The 6998-nt window shown below is 38.1% G+C and overlaps 1 long non-coding RNA gene across 1 annotated transcript in view; it reads left to right on the plus strand.

Moving 5' to 3' along the window:
* The window catches only part of LOC138422340 (uncharacterized), a 28865-nt gene extending 21867 nt beyond the window's left edge, over window positions 1–6998 (plus strand). The window contains exon 3 of the long non-coding RNA XR_011249841.1: window positions 6476–6998. This is a non-coding gene — a long non-coding RNA (uncharacterized lncRNA). The remainder of the gene's footprint in view (window positions 1–6475) is intronic.

Genomic DNA, 6998 nt, shown 5'->3' on the forward strand with positions numbered 1-6998 from the left:
TTTTCTCTTATTGATTGATCACTTAATCATTTACTCAGAGTCCTTTGTCAGTTATACACATTGCACATATCTTATTCCCCTCTGTGGCTTGCCCTCTTAATGATGTTTTGATGAACAGATGTTCTTAATTTTAATGTAGCCCCATTTATCAATGTTTCATTTATCAATGTTTTCATTTCATCTTACATATGAAATCTTTCCTTTTCCCAAGGTTATGAAAATGTTCTTTTTCTCTTTAGAAGCTTTATTACATTATCTATCACATTTAGATTTGCAACGCATCTAGAAATAGCTTTTTGATGAGTTTGAAGAAGAGATCAGATGCATTTTTCCTTCATATGGATATGCAGTTGACCCAATTCCATTTATTACCAAGACTGTCCTGTTCTCACTACTCTGCAGTGCACCTTTGTCATTAATCAAGTTTCCATATTTATAAGCTTCTATTTCTGTCCTCTATTCTGTCCCATTTATCTGTTTATCTACTCTTGTGCCCATACCACAGTCTTAGTTATTGTAGCTTTATATAATAAGCCTTAATATCACATAGTGAGTCTTCTACGTCTGTTCTTCAAGAATGGGCTGTTCTGAACCATTTGCATTTTCATATAAAATTTACAGCAAGCTTACTAATTCTTATAATAATACTAGCTGGGAGGTTGATTAGGGTTACATTGATCTCTTTATAATATTTAATCATCTAATTCATAAATATGAGAAAAACTTTTAAATTTTCTTCAGTTTTTCTCAATCACATCTTGCACCTTTCTCTGTAGACCTTTTGCATGTATTTCTTTAGACTTAATACTAAATATTTGGTGTTTTTTGATGCTATTGTAAATGACATTTAAAATTTTTTCCCTATTGCTGCTGTTATATAGTAATATTGGCAATTTTTATAAATTTATCCTTTTATTCAGCACCCTAAATTTATTTTTAATTTTAGTAATTCATCTGTAGATTCTTTGATTTTCTGCATGCGCAACCATATTGTCTGTGAATGACAGTTTTACTTCTTACTTTCTAATTCTTAAGCTTTTTTTTTCTTTTTTTTACCTCATACTACTTAGGACCTTCTGGAGGATGTCAAATAGAAATGAAGGATGGACATATCCTTCTCTTCTCTTGTTCCCAATATCAGGGGAAAACATGTTAATATTTACTATGTTTCTAAATAACCCATATCTCAAAGAAGAAATCACAATGGAATTTAAAATGTTGTGCAGTACTTGGATGCAATCTCAAAAATGACAGAATGATCTCTGTTCGTTTCCAAGGCAAACCATTCAGTATCATGGCAATCCAAGTCTGTGCTCCGACCAGTAACACTGAAGAAGCTGAAGTTGAACAGTTCTATGAAGACCTACAAGAACTTCTAGAACTAACACCCCAAAAAAGATGTCCTTGCCATTATAGGGGACTGGAATGCAACAGTAGGAAGTCAAGAAACACCTGGCATAACAGGCAAATTTGGCCTTGGAGTAGAGAGTGAAGCAGGGCAAAGGCTAATAGATTCTGCCAAGAGAACGCCCTGGTCATAGCAAACATCCTCTTCCAACAACACAAGAGAAGACGCTACACATGGACATCACCAGATGGTTGACACTGAAATCAGACTGATTATATTCTTTGCAGCCAAAGATGGAGAAGCTCTATACAGTCAGCAAAAAGAAGACCAGGAGCTGACTGTGGCTCAGATCATGAACTCCTTATTGCCAAATTCAGACTGAAATTGAAGAAAGTGCAGAAAACCATTAGACATTTAGGTATGACCTAAATCAAATCCCTTATCACCATACAGTGGAAGTGAGAAATAGATTTAAGGGACTAGATCTGATAGACAGAGTGCCTGATGAACTATGGATGGAGGTACGTGACATTGTACAGGAGACAAGGATCAAGACTATCCCCAAGAAAAAGAAATGCAAAAAGGCAAAATGGCTGTCTGAGGAGGCCTTATGAATAGCTGTGAAAAGAAGAGAAGCAAAAAGCAAAGGAGAAAAGGAAAGATATAAGCATCTGAATGCAGAGTTCCAAAGAATAGCAAGGAGAGATAAGAAAGCCTTCCTCAGTGATCAATGCAAAGAAATAGAGGAAAACAACAGAATGGGAAAGACTAGAGATCTCTTCAAGAAAATTAGAGATACCAAGGGAACATTTCATGCAAAGATGGGCTCAATAAAGGACAGAAATGGTATGTACCTAACAGAAGCAGAAGATATTAAGAAGAGGTGGCAAGAATACATGAAAGAACTGTACAAAAAAGATCTTCATGACCCAGATAATCATGATGGTGTGATCACTCACCTAGAGTCAGACATCCTGGAATGTGAAGTCAAATGGGCCTTAGGAAGCATCACTATGAACAAAGCTAGTGGAGGTGATGGAATTCCAGTGGAGCTATTTGAAATCCTGAAAGATGATGCTGTCAAAGTGCTGCACTCAACATGCCAGCAAATTTGGAAAACTCAGCAGTGGCCACAAGACTGGAAAAGGTCAGTTTTCATTCCAATCCCAAAGAAAGGCAATGTCAAAGAATGCTCAAACTACTGCACAATTGCACTCATCTCAACACGCTAGTAAAGTGATGCTTAAAATTGTCCAAGCCAGGCTTCAGCAATACGTGAACCGTGAACTCCCTGATGTTCAAGCTGGTTTTAGAAAAGGCAGAGGAACCAGAGATCAAAATTGCCAACATCTACTGGATCATGGAAAAAGCAAGAGAGTTCCAGAAAAACATCTATTTCTGCTTTATTGACTATGCCAAAGCCTTTGAGTGTGTGGATCACAATAAACTGTGGAAAATTCTGAAAGAGATGGGAATACCAGACCACGTGACCTGCCTCTTGAGAAACCTATATGCAGGTCAGGAAGAAACAGTTAAACTGGACATGGAACAACAGACTGGTTCCAAATAGGAAAAGGAGTACGTCAAGGCTGTATATTTTCACCCTGCTTATTTAACTTATATGCAGAGTACATCATGAGAAATGCTGGGCTGGAGGAAGCACAGCTGGAATCAAGATTGCTGGGAGAAATATCAATAACCTCAGATATGCAGATGACACCACCCTTATGGCAGAAAGTGAAGAACTAAAGAGCCTCTTGAGGAAAGTGAAAGAGGAGAGTGAAAAAGTTGGCTTAAAGCTCAACATTCAGAAAACTAAGATCATGGCATCCAGTCCCACCACTTCACGGCAAATAGATGAGGAAACAGTGGAAACAGTGGCTGACTTAATTTTTCTGGGCTCCAAGATTGCTGCAGATGGTGATTGCAGCCATGAAATTAAAAGACGCTTACTCCTTGGAAGGAAAGTTATGACCAGCCTAAACAGCATATTAAAAAGCAGAGACATTACTTTTCCAACAAAGGTCCATCTAGTCAAAGTTATGGTTTTTCCAGTGGTCATGTATGGATGTGAGAGTTGGACTATAAAGAAAGCTGAGCACCAAAGAATTGATGCTTTTGAACTGTGGTGTTGGAGAAGACTCTTGAGAGTCCCTTGGACTGCAAGGAGATCCAACCAGTCCATCCTAAAATAGATCAGCCCTGGTTGTTCATTTGAAGGACTGATGTTGAAGCTGAAACTCCAGTACTTTGGCCACCTGATGCGAAGAGCTGACTCATTTGAAAAGACCGTGATGCTGGGAAAGATTGAGGACAGCAGGAGAAGAGGACGACAGAGGATGAGATTGTTGGATGGCATCACTGACTCGATGGACATGGGTTTGGTTAAACTCCAGGAGTTGGTAATGGACATGGAGGCCTGGTGTGCTGCAGTTCATGTGGTCACAAAGAGTCAGACCTGACTGAAAGCCTGAACTGAACTGATTGGAACAATAATGAAAGTGTGGTACATGTAGCTGGAAGGATGCAGGTAACACCACACTTAGAAGGAAAATCAGTGAGCTCTAAGTATCCGTCTCAAGACGTCTGAAAAAGAGGAAATCAAAGCTAAAGATAGAAGAATGAAGGGATTAATAAAGGAACTAATGAAATAGAAATTGGTACTGAATCAGGTATTTGAGTGATAGGGCACAGGCATCTAAATATTTAAAAAATCTTCACTGGTGAATCTGATTTACAAACAAAATTATGGTGATACCTTGGTCTCAAAAGACACAAGCTTTGAAGGAAATGTCATCCTACAAAGAAAGAGCCAGCCTGCCTTCTTTCCGTTTTCCCTTCCTCTCTCCCTCCCCTCTTCTTTTTTTTTTCCCCTCCAAACAGGATTATTATAAAAGTACTGTGGGTAACAAAGAAGAGACAAAATAGCAGTAAACCTACTGTCTGTTTATCTCTTGTTTGACCTTTGGTGGTAGTATAAAATCATAGACATCAAGAGGATTGTAACATTAGGCCTCTGGGAAACAGAAACCAGAGCTGGAAGTGTCTTCAAGGGAAACATCAAATAATAGCTGTTTCCATTTGTTTCAAGCTTTACAAATGAGGTGAATCAGAGCTCTAAGATTTTGCATATAATCCCATGCAGAAGCCAATGGCATGCATATTCCTGAGACTGGCATTGCAGTCTTGTTCAAGTTTGCTATTGCTGTCAGCCTGTGCAATTTCCCTGGTTAACCTGCCAAAAGTGCTCTCCTTTATGAAAGCTGTCCAGAAATAGATATTGTGCAAGGAGACAAGGGCAGATTCTGGAACTGGAATTCTTGATGATCTTAAATGATGATGTATGAAAGAAATAGGGAAAAACAGTTTGATTTGCTCCAATTAGATTGACCCAGAGAGGAGAAAGTGTCCGACTCCCTGAGACCCCGTGGACTGCAGCCACAGGATTGTGTCTCTAGGGGGAGCTAAATCTCTGCAGAGCAATGCAGAAAGGGAAAATACTGAAAATTCTTAGAACCAAAAGTTAATGCCTCATGAAAATCAGTAACGTCAATCAGAAAATTAGAATATGTTATTCAAAAGGGAGCAAGCCTAGGAGTAAGAGGTTTAAGGGAAACAAAGAGAAACAGAATTGTCTGCTTAGTCCTCTCTCTGGCTTATTCTGGTAACAGACCCCAAACCACCCCCTGCCTCTCCAGTGGGATTCTGTCTCGTGCAACCAAAGAGTACTGACAAATAATAGCGGCTATGTGTCATTTTGGAGAACTGATGGTAATGACACCAGAAGTGCTAGTCAGGGCAAGTCAGGGCAGATCAGGTCTAAGTAGTCAAACTTGTTCACCCTCCTGTGCTCCTTACCTAGATTTACGGCATTAGGATCCACCTAGTCACTGAAACCGGAAACCCGGGCTTCCTTCTTGACTCCAAAACCTCTTACTGAAAATGTGACTAGTTATTCTACTTGGCTACCTTAGAATTTATACTGAAAAATGCTCCTTCAGAACACACTCCAGAACACACTATTGGTTCTAACTTTGCTACTTTCCCACCTTCCCCAGCAACCTGACTGATTTAGTCTTACCTAGAGACGCCAAAGACTACTCAAGAGGATTTTCAGGACTCTGTGTGCAAGCCAATGCATTCAAGTTTGAGTACTGTCCACTTTCAAAAGAAAAAACTTATTAGACTTCTATGATTGATTGTTATTTAATTATTATACCAAAGTTGTTTGTCCAAATCCAATATTAGGTATGAGATTCTTACAACTCTTACGTAACTACAAAATCAAAACAAACCTACATATTGAACACAAACCAAATCACAACTAATAAAATTGCCAGTAATAATTTATTACGATGGCTGATGTTATTTTGCTGAAACTAAATCACCTCTATTATGGATTTGACACTAACTGCTTTAGAGGAGATTTTTTTTTTCATTTGGCAAATTAATACTACCTTGGGCAGAGTAATGACTCAGTGACAAAACATTTCTGTAACTGAACTACATCTATCACTTAATGCATGCATTCTTAGTTCGTGACTTTTAGATGGAAAGAAACACAATAACCTGAATAGTTACACCTGCCATGTATTTTGCAAAATTTTTAGATTTTATGAGTTTTTTCCAAAGCAGACACTGATGACATATTTAAGATCATTTAAAAACTAAAATGGGAGTAACTATGGTTCAGGCATCCAAAATGGAGCTGGGTGGCCATTGTGGATGTGGTTTTAGACATGTCCCTGTATCACTGAGAACTTGAACCTTCGGAACTGTATATAACTCAGACACCATCAGCCATTTTCAAAACAATATCTACTAGCAGCTCCTAGATGCAACCTTGTAGTTTCAAAGCCCCCCAACTCTACTTAGCAACTACGTAATCGTCTTGAACCCCAACTAATCCTTGCTTAACAAGCACCCTTACTTGCCAGATCCAATCCTAATTCTTGACAATTTATGTAACTAACTGTGACCTTGCAGTTTTTGCCTGTATAAGCTTCCTCCATTTTGTAGTCCAGAAGAACACATTTCAAGTGCTTTCTTAGATTTGTGCTTCCCAGGCTGAAGTCTTAACAAACCCCAAATAAAAGCTTTTTTTCTTTCTTTTTTTGCTTCTACCAGGTCTCCATTCTTTGAACCCTTGTTAACAACATGATTTAGAAGATACGTTTTTCCTCTTACTTCTGCTACTGCTGTTGATGAGTGGAGCAATGACGATGGAAGATTGGGGAGGGCATTTATTGACACATATTGAGTGACATTTTTAATTCTGGGGGACCTGTGCCTGCTGAACAACCAAAGTGTTTCTGTTGAAAATGTGCCCAGTTTAAACCCTGTTTGTACTGTTATTTCTAACACAACTTTCAAACTAGAAAAAGCAAGCATGTAAAAAGCATGTAAAATCTATGGGGAAAAAATTCTAATTTTAAGTCAAAAATTAGTGATAACTCAAAGAAAGACAAACCTCAAAAGCATGAAAACTTCAAATGTTCTATGTATAAGGACATTGGTTGGTAAGTAATAGGTTTGGAAAGAACACACTAAGAATCTTGTCTTGAAAATGTACTTTTTATAGCAAGCAATCTTTAAAAAATCAGTTTTGAGATATAACTTATGTACAATAAAATTCAAAAATTTAAAAAAA

Source organism: Ovis canadensis, chromosome 1, assembly GCF_042477335.2.
Source record: "Ovis canadensis isolate MfBH-ARS-UI-01 breed Bighorn chromosome 1, ARS-UI_OviCan_v2, whole genome shotgun sequence".
In the NCBI taxonomy this organism is placed as follows: domain Eukaryota; kingdom Metazoa; phylum Chordata; class Mammalia; order Artiodactyla; family Bovidae; genus Ovis; species Ovis canadensis.